This window comes from Nilaparvata lugens, chromosome 12 (genome assembly GCF_014356525.2).
Source record: "Nilaparvata lugens isolate BPH chromosome 12, ASM1435652v1, whole genome shotgun sequence".
NCBI lineage: Eukaryota > Metazoa > Arthropoda > Insecta > Hemiptera > Delphacidae > Nilaparvata > Nilaparvata lugens.
This window is the reverse complement of record NC_052515.1, coordinates 31686664-31707652: the sequence shown is the minus strand read 5'-3', so window position 1 is coordinate 31707652 and position 20989 is coordinate 31686664. Positions and strand designations below refer to the sequence as shown.

At 35.3% G+C, this 20989-nt stretch overlaps 1 non-coding gene across 1 annotated transcript; it reads left to right on the top strand.

Moving 5' to 3' along the window:
• The first annotated feature begins 3801 nt into the window (after nucleotides 1–3801).
• On the top strand, nucleotides 3802–3873 carry Trnah-gug. The gene has a single exon. It is a non-coding gene; the product is annotated as a tRNA-His (tRNA).
• The last annotated feature ends 17116 nt before the right edge of the window (nucleotides 3874–20989 follow it).

The window sequence follows — 20989 nt, the reverse complement described above, 5'->3', positions numbered from 1 at the left end:
GTATAAATAGTATATAAAGCATGCATAAGTATAGAACTAATAAGTATTTCCTCCTTTTTTTTCGGATTGAATATTGCAGAAGGCAATGTGCAAGGCAGAAAATCGGCAACGCATCTCTCTCCATTGCTATTAAAACGTTGACTTCACTAGAGAAAAATTATTGAAGAAGAAAAAGGAAATAGAATCAAATTGACGAGAGTTTAAATGGACGCATACTTGTTGAAAGAGAATTAAGTGTTTGGATTGTTTACAATTCAAATTTTGAATTCGTGACATTGAATTTAGTATATTACTCACGACATGTTGCGAAATAATATTGTTATTTTCAAGTCAAAATTGGCTTGTTTCAAAATAAGGGTGCATTGATCTTTCACTTTTCCAGATAAATACAGTAGCCCTCATCAAAAATCTGGTGTGGCGCACTCACACAACTCTCCTTGCCGTTATGAAAATTGATCAGCTGACGCTAGTGTTCCCGCGCATCTCAAATCTACTATTCAAAGATCCAAGCCAGCTGGTGACAGGACAATAAGGCTGGAGTCACACGAAGTTCGCTCTCTTCATAGTGAATGATTTAATAGAATCAACAGTTGCCAACAGTTTGTAATTGAAATAATAATATTTTCTCGAATTTCGAGCTTATTTTTAATTTTAGGTGAAAATGTAACAAGACATTAATTGGAGAGATTTTCATGCTCAATCTTTTCCACTTGGATTTTTTTGTTTTAATTGTATCTAAAGCCTGATAATATTGGGAATCTAAAATCAAATTTTGCAAAGATGGGGCGGAGCTCCTGAAATTTTTACAGATATGAGACTTGTGGCAGTTGATAGAGCTTATCAATGACCATTTCAGGTATAAATTTGATCAAAATCGTTGGAGCCGTTTTTGAGAAAATCGCGAAAAACCCTCTTTTTGGCAACATTTTAACCATTTCATCCGCCATCTTGAATTGCATCAGACCGAATTTTTTCGTGTTGGATCCTTATATATTATTGTAAGGACCTTGAGTTCCAAATTTCAAGTCATTCCGTTAATTGGGAGATGAGATATCGTGTACACAGACGCACATACACTCATACACACACACACACACACACACACACACATACAGACCAATACCCAAAAACCACTTTTTTGGTCTCAGGGGATCTTGAAACGTATAGAAATCTGGAAATTGGGGTACCCTAATTTTTTTCGGAAAGCAATACTTTCCTCACCTATGGTAATAGGGCAAGGAAAGTAAAAACGTTGATAGATGAATAAATTGTCATTTCACATGAAATACAGAGCCGACCACCCATCCAAACGCAGTCGCCAGCTGGCGTTTCTTAACCACAGGTTTAGTGTGATACTCTGGTCTTGTAGAAGGCCAGTATAAGCAGTAAACGCTGTGGATTGCTTTTTTTACTGCCGTGTAGTTGAAATCTCAATTAAGTGCAATTCAGATTCGCTGGAGCGTATATAGTCTACGGTACATCGTAGTACTTACTTTCCAAGTGAAATACGCTCATTACCTTCTCTTCTACTTCCTTATTTTCTTCAGCTCTTCCTTATCTTATCTTTCATCACACTTCTTCAGTTTCATTCTACTTTTTCTTCTTTTTCTTCTTCTCCCACTTCTTCTCCTTCTTCTTTTTCTTCTTCTCATTTCCCCTCTTCTTCGCCATATTTTTCTTCTCCTTCACCATCTTCCTCTTCTTCCCACTCATTTTCTTCTACCTCTTTATCTTCTCATTTTCTCTGCTTTTCTCTCTTTCCTGTTATCACTACCTCCAAGCTCTTGTTCTTATATCATTTCTCCTACTTATTCTCCAACATTTTCGTCCTTGTCTTCCTTCTCATTTTATTCTTCAACTTGCCTGATTCTTCTCTTTCTCTGCCTCATTGTTCTTATCCTGATACATCTTCCTCTCTCATTGCCTTCTTATTCTCTACTGTTTTTCTCTGTTCCTCATTTCTCATTTCTGTACTCTTCTCTTTCATCATCCTTCTCCCTCTTCCTCTCCTCTTTTTACAGCCACCCATTTCTTCTCCATCCTCGTTTTCTTACGCTCCTTCCTCCTATCACCTCTTCTTATCCTTTCATTCTTTCTCCTCCCACCTATTCTTATCCTCTTCCCATTCTCCTTTCACTGCCTTCTTCCTCTTCATTCATCATCCTTCTCCTTCTTCCTCTCTTCTCCTTCTCCCTCACTTCTGGTAGAGAGTTAGTGGGAAGAATACTTCGAATATTCTTTCCAAATAATGGACATTGATATGTCCAAAGCTCCGCCAATTTATGTAGATGCATAACAATATCAACTATTTTATCTAGAGTTATTACAAAAATTGTTTTTTTTTCATGTTATATACAGTTCAATAATCATTCTCTTAGTCTATATTATGTAAATTCATTTATAATTTTGCTGTATTGTAAGCTATTGTATATAAGTGTATAAGCCAGTATATATTGTAATCTACATAAATAAAGTACTCAATCAATCAATATCCTCCTTCTAGCCCCCTATTTGTTTCTATTCTTCTCTGTTTACGCTATTTCCTTCTCATCACCTTCTACCTCTTCTTATCCTTCACCTCTTCCTTCTCCTCCCCATTCTCCTTCCACTGCCCCCTTCTTCTTCTTCTGTCTCTCATCATCCTTCTCCTTCTGTCCTCCCATCATCCTTCACCTTCTTCCTCTCTTCTCCTTCTTCACCACCTCTTCTTTCAGACCACCATTTGTTTCTATTCTCCTTTACCTACGCTCCTTCCTCCTCACTATCTTCTACCTCTTCTTATCCTTATTCTCTTCATCCTCTCTCTATTCTTTATTCTCTTATCATTCTCCTTCCACTTCCTCCTTCTCTTCCTGTCTTCCATCATTATCCTCCTTCACCTCTTTCTCATCTTTATCTTACTCCTCTGTGCCGGTTACATTTTAAACGTGGTTAATTCCATGAGAACCAATCACAGAAGTCGTCTTATCAGAAAGGCCTTTCCTGAATGATTCTTGAGAAATTAATCACGGTTAAAATAAACAGGCTTTTACGCAACCGGGCCTTTTCCTCTTCCTCCATCATATCCAATCTCTTTTGCTTGATGCATCTTCTTCATAAATTCCCCATTTATTGTATTCTTCTTTGCTTCTGCTGATGATACCCTCATGATAGCTAGGCTTGTGCGTGGATAATGGAGACGGATAATGATTCAGATTCCTTGATTATGATTTCCCCCATTAATTGTAATTCTCTTCGCCGATGATGATGAAGCACACATGAGCTCCAGGCTTGTGCGTGTGTTATAAAACGGATGAAGATGAGAGATGAGTGGACCCACAGCTTTAGATGGGTTCCGAACCACCGGGAAGCGATTTTTTAACTAGTTTCCATTTCACATTCTCACACATCTCTCAAGCTCTTTGCTCAATGCATCTTCTACTTATTCATGATTTTCTATATCTCCATCCTCTTCTACCTGTCTAGGTCTACATTTTTATCATCGTTTAATGCTCTGCTCTGTTGCACCAGCCAATTACTTTTTCCTGCTCTCCCTACCTCTCTCTCTTCCACACACTCTCTCTCTCTTCCTCTCTCACCAACTCTTACTCACTCTTACTCTCTCACTCTCTCTCCCACTCTCTCTCCCACTCTCTCTCCCACTCTCTCTCTCACACTCTCACTCAATCTCAATCTATTATTCTTTCTCATTCACTCACTCTATGATTCTTACTCACTATTTCTCACTCACTCGCTCTCTCTCTTTACTATTCTTTTACTTTCATAACTCTAGTACTAGATCTGCTTTTCAGTTACTATGAAGCCGTGATCGTCTAGTGGTTAGGACCCTGCGTTGTGGCCGCAGAAACCCAGGTTCGAATCCTGGTCACGGCACATTTTTTTGACAGAATTTGACAACTATGAAACTATGATCACAATAATAATCAATCAATATTCATAGTTTTTGTCGAGATATTTTTATCTATCACCCTATCACCCAGAAATTTTTACTTTTACAAACTTATAACACTTTTTAAATGTAATTTTCAGTATAGATTTCTTGCTCCTGCCGCACCTTACAACTTGAGATTTCCATTAATATTCCTAGTCCCCAAATTCAATAATGTATACGGCAAAAGATCCCTCCACTATGTTCTTCCCGACTTATTCAATAGACTTCCCCAAAATATTCGAGACTACACTAAAAAGGACATAATGATTATCTTAATATTAATGCGAACACACTAAACTTATATTTATTATATACTTAGATTATCTATAATATATATTATTATTATTGATACTATTATTTGGCTACACAATAACCAGCGAGTTTTTATATTATTTCAAAGTTCTGGCTGGCTGAATTCTATTTTTCTCATGTGACACTGCCGCCTGCCTCAGCGATGAAATGTTTTATCAAGATAGTGTGAAACAATCCTTCTTTCTATTTTTCTTCTTCTTTTCATACTTTTCAGTTGATTTTTCTTATTCAACAAACTTGTAAAGTTATTTTTTAGTTTATACTTTCCTGTTTTATTACATTACATATTGTCTTTTTCTTTATTTATTTCGAACTTCGAATGTCATAAAAATTCCTAGTAAACTTACCTATTATGTTCTTAATATTGTTTTGTGAGTGGGCACCCGCCGAAAAACCTACAGGTCTGGCAGGACCCTAAATTGTTTTTTTTTTGAAATTGTGAATAAAATTTGATTTGATTTGATTTGATTTGTGATAGTTACTATGTTATTTTGATATTATTTGATATTGACAAGAGAAGATGAATTATGACTGTCTCCGAAATTAAAGAGGTCAGGTCAAAGGGTATTGATTGCATGAAATTGCGATGATTGAAACAATCATTCAAAATTATTCACGACTAGCATGTAACCCGTGCTCCGCGAGGGTCTGATTAGAAACTTGACGTAATGAGATCTTGAAGAATTAAAAATAGGCCTAACTATAACCATCCTCGGTGAATTAAGAATCAAGTATATGCAAAATTTTAAGTTAATCAGTTGAGTAGTTGAGATGTGATGATGTGTCATTCGTGAATTTCCTATCCCATACGTGTATAAGCAGTTCTCTCCTTCATTACTTTCCTTGCCCTATTACCATAGGTAAAGAAAATATTGCTTTCCAAAAAAAATTAAGGTACCCCAATTTCTAAATTTCTATACGTTTCAAGGTCCTCTGAGTCCAAAAAAGTGGTTTTTGGGTATTGGCATAGAGAAACGATAGCATAAGTAGATATCCCATGGTATAGGGCGTTTATGTCGCAACTATTACTGTTATCCCAAGCCGATAGTTCACGTAGTTCTTTCCTATGCAGCTGTGTGACGCTGGTAGTCTCTCAAATTGTGCCGTTCATACACTATCACCCCAACAAAACAGTAAAAATTGACAATAATCGACAGTAATCGGCTTGAGATAACAGTGAAAGTTGCGACATAAATTCCCTATACCATGGGATATCTACTTACGCTATTGTTTCTCTATGGTATTGGTCTGTATGTATGTGTGTGTGTGTGTGTGTGTGTGTATGAGTGTATGTGCGTCTGTGTACACGATATCTCATCTCCCAATTAACGGAATGACTTGAAATTTGGAACTTAAAGTCCTACACCTATAAGGATCCGTCACGAACAATTTCGATCAAATCCAATTCAAGATGGCAGCTAAAATGGAGAGAATGTTGTCAAAAACCGGGTTTATCACGATTTTCTTCAAAACGGCTCCAATGATTTTGATCAAATTTATACCTTAAATAGTCATTGATAAGCTCTATCAACTGCCACAAAACTCATATCTGTGAAAAATTTAAGAGCTCCGCCCCATCTATGCAAAGTTTGATTTTAGATTCCCAATTTTCAAGGATTCAGATAAAATTTGAACAAAAAAGTGGAAAAGATTGAGCATGAAAATCTCTACAATTAATGTCCAGTAACATTCCACCTAAAATTGAAAATAAGCTCGAAATCGAGAAAAGTGATTATCCAATTGCAAACTGTTGGCAACTGTTGATTCTATTAAATCATTCACTATGAAGAGATAGCAGACCTCGTGTGTCTCCAGCGTCATTGCCCTATCACCAGCTGATATTACATCAATAAACCTGTATCAGCTACCGTCTATAGAAGGCATTGACAAGACAGAGGATCGGCAACGTTGTTCTGCTATCTTTCTCTGCTGCCATTATATCGTGGACCTCCCTATGGGGCCTACTTGTTGGTATGATACCAAACAGGAATTGAGAGTGTACTTGTGTGTGTGTGTTTAAAGGAAAATTGACTGATTGACTGATAAATGATTTATAAATAATAAGATATTCATTCATGTTCTTATTGTATGAATGGACTATACCTGCTTAATCATTGATCATTTCTGGAAATTCGATTTTGGTTGTTCTAGAATTATAAATATCATTTGAATCTTATAAATCTTTTTAATTATTTAGGAAAAAATCGATTCGTTCGTAGAATTGATCAATTAATTTTTGTTCGACGAATAATCGATCAAAATACACTGCCACATTCACACAATTCCAACCTCTCTATATAACTTATGTTCTATGACATCCGATTACTCTAAGCATCCACTAATCCGCACCTAATTAGTGTACAGACGAACGACCTCTCTAATTATCTTTATTGACAGTCGTTGCTGCATTCAAACTCCCAACCAATCACAACTCTCACTTTGATTCTGTTTCATGTTTCACCTATTAACTGTCAGCATTAGTTGAATGGGACTCTTTGATGTTCTCTTATGAGGAGTGCTGCCAGTTTTAAGTCAATACTCACTCCAAATTCATTGTTTGTTTCACTTCCTATCTGTCAGCATGATTTAAATAGTAATCATTGATGCTATCTTATGAGGGGTATTGACAGAGTTGAGTCAATTTCTCACTGTCATTATCTATAATCTATCTATATTATATATATAATATATATATATATATATATATATAGATATATATATTATAATAAAAGCGAAATGGCACTCACTCACTGACTGAGACTCACTCACTCACTCACTCACTCGCACAACTAAAAATCTACCAGACCAAAAACGTTCAAATTTGGTAGGTATGTTCAGTTGGCCCTTTAGAGGCGCACTAAGAAATCTTTGGCAATATTTTAACTCTAAGCGTTGTTTTTAAGGTTTAAAGTTCGTTTTTAGCATGTATATTTTCTTATCCAATCTCTTAATTATAATGAAAAATGTCCAAACCATATGTTAATATAGAACTATAATCTAGAGAGAGTACCTTTCTTTCTTTATCAAAAAAAAATAATTATACAATCAAATGCATTCCAAAAATCAAATACAATATGTTTCCTAATTTCTAATATGTGTTCCCTATAGGCTACCCTGTGTGGGGACACTTGAATATATATAAAAATATTTATATACAAATTTAAATATTATATCATGAAGAACATAATAATTGAATATGGTATTATATTGAATAAAATCAATATGTCAATATTTATAATCATTCTTGCACACATTCATGCGCCACACATTCACATATGCGCACACATTCATACGCACACACATTCACACAGCGCACAAACACACACACACAAAACACACACAACACACACACACACACACACACACACACACACACACACCACACACCACACACACACACACACACACACACACACACACACACACACACTACACAAAACTTAAAACTATGTACGGAGTGGTTGCTGTTTTTTTTCATATTTAGTTCAATTTTATTCATAGTTAACGTTTCGTTTGTTTTTTCAAAGTGCTGATGTAATTATACCATAAATGAATGCGTTTTGAAGAAAGATACAGTGATTGAAATTTGATACTGTCTTACTGTTACGCATACCGGACGGGATTTGTGAGTTCAATGATCTTTGTTGTTGCAGTGTTCATGTCGTGTAATGTGTAAATTATACTAAATTTAGACCTATATTAATTTAGTAAAAAAATCATTCGGGTGTCTAGTTGTAAAATGAATTTCTTGATTTTTTTCTAAATAACTGACGTGACGTTATTTTCCGTGTTACTGGAAGTGAATTGAATATTTTATAGCTATGTATTTGAAGTGTCGTCTGGAATGTTCTAATCTTGGTTTTGGGAGGTTAATGTCCTGTGATTCCTGAGGTTTATTCTTTTCTCTCATCTGTGAATATCGAAATTATTTTCAGCTAAATCCAGCAATGCTTTGAATAGAAAAGAATGTCTCACTGATTAATTGACAGTTCTCTAAAGAGCATCATTGAACTATATTGTTTAGGTTTATTACAAATTATTTTTAATATATGTTTCTGACCAGTAATCACAGTTTACTATGAACATTGTATGTACTCCCATAGCATATTATTCCATAATTATTCCAGAACCAATAATTGCATGGTATAATTGTAACAATACTTCTTTTGGACATAACTGTCTGAGGTAATAGAACTTCCTTATGTATACAAATAACTCATTTTATCTTCTGTACATGATCTGACCAAGTGAGCCTACTATCCAATATGAGGCCCAGATAATTTAACTGTACGTGCTTGTTTTATAGTTTCACAGTTACACAATAAATTATTCACCTGTTGCGCACAATCTAATTTATGGAAGTAAATACTAGTTAACTCCTGATCCGTGTTTTGAAGATTAAATTGTATTATATTAGATTTGTCTGTGTGATAGTTAATTATTTTCGCAAAACCACCACCTAAGGTGCTTAAGATCCATTTCTAATTTATTTTTAAGTTCTTGACTTGTTTTGGCCGAATAAAATATAACTGTATCGTCTGCAAAAGATGTAATCTTTCCCTGTAAGTCACCTCCGTAAATCGTTAATAAAGACCAGGAATAAAGTACTTGATAACACTGATCCTTGAGGAATACCTATGGTAATGTCCCCGGGTTCACTCAACGTATCGTTAATTCTGACCCTTTGACTCCTATTAGATAGGTAGCATCTTAACCAATCATTGGCAATTCCTCTTACTCCTGATAAATCAAGTTTTTTTAGAAGCATGTTTTTATCAATTGCATCATATGCTTTAGATATATCAAGAAACAGAGCTGCACACTTATTATAAACACTAAAACTGTCATTTATTTTGAAATGAGATTTTTAATTGCCGCTTCTGTACTTCTTCCTTCACGGAAACCATATTGGTTATCACTAAAAAAGTTATTATTTTTATAAAAGTTTTCAAGTCTAATCTTGAATATTTTTTCTAAAATCTTGGAAAAAACCGGTAAAAGTGAAATTGGGCGGAACTGATCTAGTTTTTACAATTTGGCTTTTTAGGAATAGGTATAACTATGCTGTGTTTGAACATGCTTGGAATTTTCCTTTGGCAATACTTAGGTTAATTAGATCGGTAGACCTCTTCGAAACAGTTGTAACTGGTAACTAAATTAATAATTTTGTCAAATTGGCATTAAGTTGAGTGACTTTTCAGGTTGGCACCAAGTTGAAGATTGAAATGCATTTATCGCGGAAAAATTGATGGGAACTGCTACTTGAATCAGAGCTATTACTGGGAAATTAATACTAGCCGTCAGACTCGCTTCGCTCGCCATATCCGTTTAGCCAGACGTTTAGTCTGGACCCCCGACTGGATCGTCCTAACATATTATGAGAAAAAATGCTCAAATGAAAAATGCAGGCGACCGAAGCGAGCCTGCTGATTCATCCTCAAATGATCCAGACTGGGGTCCAGGGGGCGGAGCCCCTGGCTAGACGGATATGGCGAGCGTAGCGAGCCTGACGGCTTGTTATATATTACTGTCATTATTATACTATTTAATAAAGAAGGAAGGGAAGAACTGGTTTATACACACACGTACAGGATAGAAAATTGATGAATAACGCATCATCACGTCTGAACTTCTCAACTGATTAACTTGAAATGTTGCACATTCTTGTACCGAGGATGATTATAGGCCTATTTTAACTCTGTAAGATTGCAGTACGTCAAGTTGCCAGTTTACAAGTTTCCAATTAGACTCTTGCGAAGCACGGGTTAACTGTCAGTCTCATAAATAACATCAATGGAACTCTTTCAAATCATGCTGACATTCAAAGTGAATTTTTTTACAGATGCGGTTGAATTATATTGAGGTCCACGTTATAACGGCAGTGGAGAAATATAGGAGAAAAAACGTTGAAAACCTCTGTCTTGTCAATGCTTCTATAGGCGGTAGCTGATACAGGTTTATTGATGTAATATTAACTGTTCATTGTCGTTTGAATAATCAATCATATTTTATGAAGCAAGAAATTATATTTTCCTACAGAATCCTGAAAAGTTACCATTTCTGCACTGATTGCAGGCCGCAAAGAATCACTTCTCCGCTCTAGTGCGCAAAGTAATACTTTGCGTACTCCAGAATTGTAGCATGACAACGCAAAATAGTAAATAGGTTATATGGAGCACCAGTGCAGGAAAATCAAAATTGAGTTGGTAACAGTGACTGTGGTGCACGTTATAATATGGCAGTGGACAACGATGACAGCGACAGCCACCACATGAGTGCCGCCTTCATTCATTTACTACATTATGATTATTCAATTTAAATAAATTAAGGTTTATTAATAATAAAATTACACTGAAAAACATTTGATGGATTTCAGGGAATTTTACCATGATTACCACTTTTCATATTCAATGGTAATGTAGGAAAATTTAATGGAAATACGTGAGCAAAGTTCCTCTGCTGCACTTGAGAAGCCATTCCGCCCTCGCTACGGCTCGGGCGTAAAACGTTCTTTCGGTGCAGCAAACTGTCACTTTGCCCACTAGTTGCACAAATAACTATTCTAAATATTTCAAAATGAATTCCATAGTTTAGAAGTAATATGTTGTTAATGAATTATCAATTTTAACATTGTTAAAAGACAATCTGGCAACAGAGCGAATCGAGAACGAGATAGCGCCACCGCTTTGTTGAATGATAGACAGAGGACAGCAATACCTGTCGGCCAAAGTTGTAACAACAATGACAACCACAACTACAGCCATGATGAAGTTCCCGTTTCAAATTTGATTAGTTAATAAGTAATATTCGTTGGCTGGTATTTTGAATAACATGGGTTAAAAGAAAAAAATAAAAATTTTTTCTAGTATAGTGATATGAAGTTTGTAATAATAATTTCAGCATACAAACATAAATTTTATATATCGATCAAATGTCTGGTTGAGGTATTGAATTTAGTTGGTTCAATGACTACTCTATATGCTTCCTCATCTCAGCTCAGACTTTCTGACCTATTCCAAATGTACGTTTTTAAAATAGAGATGCTTCCCATGTTATTTGAATGGATTCACTTTTACTCCCTAGGGTGTTTTTCTGTTTTTTAGTACCGAGAGCGAAAAAGTGACACTTTAGTATCATGTTTCAGGGAGTAAAGTAAGTACTTTCGACAGTAGGTGGAGGAAAATAATATTTTACAATAGTTTCATGAAGAATTTTCATGATTTGGATGAAATATTTTGTTAATCAATTATCAATTCTACATTGTTAAAAGACATTCTGGCAACAGAGCGGAGCGAAAAAGAGATAGCGCTATCCGCTTTGTTGAATGATAGACAAGGACAGCAATACCATTGCTAATCAAACACTGCCATTATAACCTGGACCTCACTATAGCATAAATATACAAACAATGATGCGCGCCTCATTCTCATTAGGATATGTCAAATATTGTGCGTCGATTTCAGCAGCTATTAATTAGGATATGTCAAATATTGCGTGCCGATTTCTGCTATTAATTAGCTAACAAAGGCAGGCTTGTCAGAGATGTAATGACCTCTCAAATGATTATTGACAAACTGTTGCTTTATGCTATGGTTACGTTACTGTTATGACGAAATGGTGAATGTGGGTCTATGGTAGATTAATTATGGTGGATGTAGAGTTTTGGTGGATGAATTATGGTGATGAACAGGGTTAATGGAGGATAAATATTATGGTGAACAAACTTCTAATCGAGAGGGATTTTGAAAGAGGAGAGAATGAACATATTTATTTTATTTATTTATTTTTATTTTATTCACAATCACAAATCATAATTGAAATATGATTGGGAGAAGACAACAGGCATAGCCCAAAACTGTCTTCTCCTAAATTTTTACAAATAAAATTTTCAAAAAAAGAATGAGGTTGGATTTCACTTTTCACTCCAAAAAGTCCAATTTACACTTCAAAACTAATGACTAAACTAAAAATTTTGATATTTTGAAACAAATTAACAACAAAAATATTTCACTCAAATCTCTATAAATTGGAAATTGTTGAGTAATTTTACAAAATTTTGAGCCAGAAAAGTTACGTTAATATTGGGCCATAGAGTTGAGCATTTGCTTATATCTTCTAAAATATGGAGCATATGCTTCATTTCCTATGAATAAATGTGAACAATACCTTTTGCTCATGCTCATCAGGAAAATAGTTTGAGCATTTGCTCAAAAGTGGAAGCTTATACTCAAAATTGTAGAATAAACTGGAGGATTTGCTCAAGTTTTGAACAAAATGGTGAGTCTAGTCTAGAGCACCTTTTCCTTTTGCTCATGGTAAAATGACTCGACTAATTCGTGTGAGTAAGAGGAAACTATACCAGATTCGATCACAACCAATAGTTGAGAACTATAAAACTGTTTTTAGATTCAACCATGATATATATCACCATTATTCCTATGAAAGAATAAATACAAAATATACCTATCCGATATAAAGATAGCAATCACAAAATAGGAAATGAGCATTTAAGAAGATGAGAGTGTAGACGATTATAAGAAGGCTATTGAGATTATAAGATTATGCTGAAGATAATTTTTTCTAGAGATGTCATTTTTCACGCTATTATTTTAAAATTCAGAACTCAATAATTCGTAGATAGAGAACAGAGCTGTAACTGGCAGAAATATAGGCAGTAGTATGTGATGTTTAATGGCAAGTCGATTCAGTTTTTCCTGTCAACGGAAACTGAACTGTGACCATAGATTGTCTTTCAACAATGTAGAATTGATAATTAATTAACAAAATATATCATCCTTATTATGAAAATTCATTATGAAATGACTGAAAAATATGATTTCATATTTAATGGAATATAATTGATTATGTTAAACGAGAATGATCAGTTGTTATTACATCAATAAACCTGTATCAGCTACCGTCTGTAGAAAGCATTGACAAGACAGAGGATCGGCAACGTTGTTCTCCCAACTTTCTTCACTTCCATTATAACCTTCACCTCACTATAGTTTTGAAGGCAGGACTTATTTTCAAAGATTTCAATAATGAGAAGATCTGCTGCTATTCAGGAGGAATAGCCTCTATAGACTCTATAGTCTGATCCACTTTATTATGTCAGTACATAATAAAGTGAATCAGACTATAGAGTGGCCTTACACGGTTGTCATAGCAACAGGGAGGCACAGAGAAACGCTGGCTTAGGTTAATGTCACGTGATTTACTGTCACTGCGGATTTCAGGTGACACACCCTGTATTAGCTACTGGCAAGGGAGGTGGGAAGGGGTGTAGTTAACAATGGATGTATTCTAGATTGTATTTAGAGCTACCTGTATTAACACTTGTGTGTTATTTGAATAAATAATAATAATAATAATAATAATAATAATAATAATAATAATACTAATAGTAATAATAATAATAATAATTTCTCCGATTGCCAATGGATTGCAACCAGAGGTGTTTATTGACAAAACAAATACATAGTTGTTATATTAAGGTGTTCACAGCGCCTCCAACACGCTCCGCGCACGCTCCGCAATCGCTCCGATCATGAACGTTAAGGGAGATGTTAGCTGTTCTCGCGTTCCACTCTTGTTCCCCGGTCGATCATCAATCGATCTGCTCGAGTGACGTTCCATTGTGGAGCAGAGCGAAAGTCTGTACGCACCTTTTTTATACATACAAAATTGCTAATACCAAACTTAGTTCTAATATTATGATACCCCACTATAACAATATCTGTCGAGGTGATCATAATATTCTTTTCTAAAACATGTATAAAAAATGTAATCAGTAATTTTAATAGATAAAATAAATAAATGATTTTCCAGTGTTTGAGTTATTCTGTAAATCTTTATTACGCTGGAGTTGATTTCATTCTATATTCATTTAAAGAAAAATTACATCATCAAAATGATAGGGAGAGGAGAAATGAGGTAACCTTGTGCTATTCCTCTCCCAAATTTAGATAAGGTTACTCATAGTCCGAAATAGGTTAAGTCTTGTTGTTCAAATCACAATATTTCCAGTTCTCAAGTATTTTCACAAAGTGGATTTTCAAATTTGGATGCTTCAAAACTATACATAGAAGAAATATTTCACATTATTGTAACTTGAATATGAAAAATTTACATATTGAAAATATGATTGGAATTATGTGAATGAGAGAAATTTCTTGAAAGCGATAAACGATGGGTAATTTTTTTGATGAGATGTGGTTTATGAAAAACTGGTATTCACTATCCAATCAACATCCACGTTTTTTTCTCAATAAATTTTAATTGATTCTTTATCTCCTCAATAACTTCTCCTCCCATTGAAAAATTCACGATATATCAGACATTCCAATGAATTTCCCACCAATATTCAAAGAAAATCCACAACAATGCAACATATAGATACATTTATTTCATATTAACATAACATATACATATTACAACATGTACAATAAATAATACACGACAAATCATTTTCAGGAATGAATGAAACTAATATTATCATATCATACATTCCACTCGGATAAATAAATAACAATGAAGTGTATGAATGATAAAAACGAGATGCACATCAATATGTTTAAGCAGATTTGGGCGAATGCCTGTTGTTTTTACCTGCATTGTATCTATTGTCTATGAATAAATGAAGTGAAATGAAATATAACTATCATTTTTTCTGTCTGGTTTAAGCGGAAGTCTGTTCCATCAGATTGGATTCCAATCTCTCTTATAAAAATAATAATGTTGATTAAACATATGGAATATTGGCGTTCAGCGTGCAAAAGAGATTTTTTTCTATGAATATCACTGATCATGATGTACAATATCATAAAACCTGATTCAAGCTGTCTGAATATTCGTATGATGGAGGATAAATTCTGGAATTTAGTTTATCAGAAGCAGAGAAGAGGGAGAGGAATAAGAATGCAAGAGAAAAAAAGGAGAAGAAGAAGATGAGGGAGGGGGAAAAGAGGAGAATGAGAGAGGAGAAGAGAGGGGAGAAGGAGGAGAACAAGAAGAGGAAGAGGAAGAAGATGATGATGATGGAGAAGTAGAAGAAGAAAGAGAAGAACAGGAGGAGGAAGAAGAAGAGGGTGAGAAAGAAGAAGAAAAAGAGGGTGGAGGGGAAGAAGAAGGAGAATAAAAAGAAGAAGAAGAAGAAGAAGAAGAAGAAGAAGAAGAAGGAGAAGAAGAATAAGAAGAGGAAGAAGAACCTTCTACATTTTTTGAAAGAATTTTCACTTCTCATCCACTATGTTTTTTCAAGTGTTTGATCCTCTATCATGAAAATGGATCAAGCCGTTCAAATATAATGGGAATTCACAATTTGAATTTATTATATCGGGAACAAGGTGGAGGGGAAGAAGAAGGAGAAGGAAAAGAAGAAGAAGAAGAAGAAGAAGAAGAAGGAGAAGAAGAAAAAGGAGAGGAAGAAGAACCTTCTACATTTTTTGAATGAATTTTCACTTCTCATCCATGTTTTTCTAAGTGTTGAATCCTCTATCATGAAAATGGATCAAGCCGTTCAAATATGATGGGAATTCACAATTTGAATTTATTATATCGGGAACAAACTGCATGTTCTTATAATTTTTCTCTCTTTATCTACTATTCGTCTGATTTCAACTGTTTATTCCATATCATATGAATATTTTTTGAATCGTTCAAATATCATGAGCAATTTCTATTACTGGAATTCAGTATATCATCAGAAACAAGCTACATTTTTTATAATTTTCTCTCTTTATCTTCTATTTGTCTGAATTGAACTGTTTATCCCAAAAAATAAGAATTCATGCAGCCGTTCAAATATGATGAGGAATTGCTATTACTGGAATTTAGTATATTATCAGGAAGATATCACATTTTTCATAATTCCGATCTTTGTATTAATTTGTTTGTTTTCAACTGCTCATTCTTCACATTCATAACGGGCTTTCTCGATTCCATTATCTTTTTTCTATCCCATTCATATTTTTCCCACTCTCTTTGAAGTTTTTTTTCTCTTTTTCTGATTCCTCTCTCAATCGCCTCTCTCTCTACAAATATACTCTCTTTCTTCCTTGTGAAAATATTCAAGGACTTAAAATTCTGTGAAGTGAACAATTACAAGACCTTACCTATTTCGGAGTATGTGCAAACTCATTTAAATTTGGGAGAGGAATAGCACAAGGTTACCTTATTTTTCCTCTCCCTATCATTTTGATAATGTACTTATTGTATGAATCAATAAAGATTGAATGAATCTATGATAGCTTATAATAATTACAGTGATTATATATTTTATATTATTCCCAAACAAAGAATGAATCATCATCGGAACATCACTGAATCTAGCAAAACACAAAGAAGAACGTTGTCAATAAAGCATTGTCAATAAATGAATAATACTCCACCCCTATTTTTAGCCACTCTCTTGCTCTCATCCACTCTCTTGCTCTCATCCACTCTCTTGCTCTCATCCACTCACTCTCTCTCTCTCTCTGCCCTCTTTCTATCTCTATCTCTCTCTCAGCCCTCTTTCTATCATGCTCTCTCTCTCACCCCTCTTTCTATCACGCTCTCTCTTTCTTCCTCTCACCCTCTTCCTCTCAATCTTTCTGTTCTCTCTATCACTCACTATCTTTATCTTTTATTCCATCTTCCTCCCTCTTTCATTTTTTCCCTCTTTCTCACCTCTCATCTTCACCAATATCACTTTCTCACTCTCTTATTCCTCTCCTCTCTCGTCATCCTTCCATCTATTTCCAAATCACACTCAACAAATGATGATATTTATTCAACAACGCGTATTAATTTATTTATTCTCCCCTTTATAATAGAGGATACTCTGTTACTTAGTGTGTACACTTCCATTACATTACATTGTAATCAAAAATGCACTGGTTTGGTATTTATGTGTACACTCCTATTACATTATATTGTGATCAAAACTGCACTAGTTCATTATTTATGTGTACGCATCCGTTAAATTACGTTGTGATCAAAACTGCACTGCTTCAGCTGCTGAGATTCCAGTCGGAAAATGTAAATTTATTGTAAAATGTTTGTCATAACACAAAAAACAACATTGTTGACTGCATTCATTTGTCTAACAATTTTTTACAAGGGTGAAAATGCTTCAAATTCTGTGGAAAAATCGTTCTGCTAGATTTTCCGAGCGTTGGAAAAATGAGTGGCGTGTTTTCCTAGTGGATAAGTTTGTTAGTCGTGTTAGTTTTCCTGGTCAACGGGTACTGAACTGTAGCTGGCAGTAGTATACTGGGATGTTTGATAGCTAGGTTTTTAGAGTCAGTTTTCCTGGTCAACGGAAAACTGAACAGTGACTAGCACAAGGATACTATAATGTTTGATAGCTAGGTTATTAGAGTCAGTTTTCCTGGTCAACGGGAACTGAACTGTGACTAGTACAAGGATACTGTGATGTTTAATAGCTAGGTTAGTCGAGTATGTTTTCCTGGTCAACGGGAACTGAACAGTGACTAGTACAAGGATACTGTAATGTTTGACAGCTAGGTTAGTCAGGTCAATTTTCCTGTTCAACGGGAACTGAACTGTGACTAGTACAAGGATACTGTGATGTTTAATAGCTAGGTTTGTCGAGTCAGTTTTCCTGGTCAACGGGAACTTAGCTTGAACTGAAGCAGTATTTTTACTTTCCTTGCCCTATTACCATAGGTAAGGAAAGTATTGCTTTCCGAAAAAATTAAGGTACTTCAATTTCTAAATTTCTATTCGTTTCAAGGACCCCTGAGTCCGAAAAAGTGGTTTTTGGGTATTGATCTGTATGTGTGCGTGGGTGTGTGTGTATGAGTGTATGTGCGTCTGTGTACACGATATCTCATCTCCCAGTTGACGGAATGACTTGAAATTTGGAACTTAAGGTCCTTAAACTATAAGGATCCGACACGAACAATTTCGATGGAATGCAATTCAAGATGGCGGCTAAAATGGCGAAAATGTTGTCAAAAACAGGGTTTTTTACGATTTCTCGAAAACGACTCCAACGATTATGATCAAATTCATACCTAAGATAGTAATTATTGATAAGCTCTACCAACTGTTACAAGTCCCATAACTGTGAAAATTCCAGTAGCTTCGCCCCATTTATGCAAAGTTTGATTTTAGATTCTCCATTATCAGGCTTCAGATACAATTTAAACAAAAAATTTCAAGTGAAAAAGATTGAGCATGAATATCTCTGCAATTAATGTCCAGTAACATTTTCACCTGGAATTGAAAATAAGCTCGAAATCCGAGAAAATGTGATTTTGCAAACTGTTGGCAGCTGTTGGTTCTATTAAATCATTCACTACGAAGAGATGACAGACCTCGTGTATCTCCAGCGTTATTGCCCCATCACCAGCTGTCTCATATCTTTGAATAGTAGACTTGAGATGCGCGAGTACACTAGCGTCAGGTGATCAATTTTCATAACGGCAAGGAAAGTTGTGTGAGTGTGCCACACCAGATTTTTTCAATAGTTTAACATAGTTAGTAGAGTTTGTTTTCCAGGTCAACAGAGAAACTTAACTTGAATTTAAACTGTGGTTTTCAAGTAGAATAGTTATCCTCTATAGAAGGCAATGGCAAGGAAGAGAATCGGCAACGCTGTTTTCCTATATTTCTCCACTGACATCATAATGGGGACCTCACTATAATATCATATCAAAATATTTTCTCTTAGAGAAAAAAATTGAATCGATGCAATTTCGTTGTTGGATTTAAATTTTGACGCAAAACGTATATTATTCCGTACAAAATTCAAAGCCATTTTTTTTTTGCAAATGCAAAATCCAAATTCATGGAATGTAAAAAAATCAGAAACAGTAAATACGGAGGAAATTCAGAAAGCCAGCAATTTTTCTGATATATGTGAGAATATTTTCCACGATAATCGCTAATGCAGCTCCAACAGAATAGACTTGATTTTTCTCTCTTTTCTTTAAACTGTTCCCTCCCTGATCAATTTTCTTCTTTTTTTCGACATCTCTTCCTTCGTCTTCTTCTTCTTCTTTCTCCTCCTCTCATTCTCCTCCATCAGCTTGCTCTTTTCCTCGATCTAATTCCTCTCATTCTCCTTCTTTTCCATCGTATTTCTCTCTTCTTTGTCGTCAACATCCAACATAATAATAATTGTCATCATCAGCATCATCTTCTTCTTCCACTCTCTCTCACACACTCACTCATCATTCATCTTCTTATTAGTATTCTCTTCCTTCTTCACCTCCCGTGTTTCGGATGCACACGTTAAGCCGTCGGTCCCGGCTGCCTGAAAAGCAGTCGTTAGGTCATGTCAGTGGCCCTGAAATTGATCAGCTGCGACCTGAAAACTCTGACACCAGACCTGAGCCAGCCAGGTCACTCGATATTATTATTATTACCTCCTCCTTCTTCTTCGTCTTCTTCTCCTTCTCCTTCTTTTCCTTCTTCTTCTTCTTCTTCTTCTCTTCTTCTTCTTCATCTTCTTCTTTATCTTCATTTTCTCCTCCTCCTTCTTCTTCTTCTTCGTCTTCTTCTCTCTTCTTCCTCTTCTTCTTCTTCTCCATCTTCTTCTTCTTCTTCCTCTTCTTCTCCTCCTCCTCCTCATTCTTCTTCTTCTTCTTCTTCTTCTTCTTCTCCTCTGCATCATTCCACGTAAAACGTGAAGAAGAAGCAAGAATTAATATCCTTTGAAAGTTTAGCAGTTCACAAAAAGAGCTTGCCCAAACAAAATTTGTCCAACTCACGAGCAGACGACGTTGGAAATTATTGAATGCAAAATTTGACGATCTGCCATCTGTCTAAAATCTTTAAAACTTCCACTAATCTACCTTATTCCCTCTCCTCTTATTCCCACTTTATTTCTTTTCTACTCCTTTCCATTTCCGTTTATCTGTCTCTTACGGAAAAATGTCCAGGATAACTTTGATAAGGTGAAGGACTAGCTCTCCGAAAAAAGAGAACCAGTCTATTATTTCCTTTCAGACTTCAACTAATCATTTTTGATCATTCCTTCTCATTTTATTCTTCTTCCGTCTTCTTCATCTTCTTTTTCTCCTCATTTTTCTTCTTTTTATTCTTCTTCTTCCACCTCTACATCTCCTTCTTCTTCTTTACCTACTCCTCCCCTTCCTACGCCTCTTTCTCCTTTCTTCTCGCTCCGCTGTCAACATTCTTATTTCCACCTTTCTCCTCCTTCTCCTCATCTTTCTTCTCCTCCTACTTCTCCCCCACCTAATCCTTCTTCTCCCCCACTCCTCCTTTATCACCTCTCACCTCTTCATCATCATAATATTTCTTACTCCACTCCGTTTTTCTTCAAGCCTTGAAATGTCACCTGGAAAAGATATCCGTTTATTTCTTGTGGTCTCTCCATCTATGAACCTCGCCTACCTGGTTTTATCATCCATCTCTTTCTCTCGCGAACTCTCTGCATCAATCTGTCTCTTTTTTCTCCATCGAATGGAACGGTTCAAATATCACTCTCTATCCCAACCTCACTATACTCCAGTCTCTCAATTATTATTCCTTCTTGTCTCTAACTTCAGTTCATTTCCTTGTTAATATGGATCTCCTTTATTCTCTGTTTCCTTCTCGTTCTTTCTTGACACTCCTCCTCTTCCTTTCTGCCTTTTACCCTTCCCTCTTTGTCACTATGGTTCTCCTTTCACTCCTCAAACTCTTTTCCACCCTTTTCTCTCTCTTCTCCCAATATTCTTTGTTCCTCTAGGTCTCTTTTCTCTTTGCTGATTATTTTTCTTGTTTCCC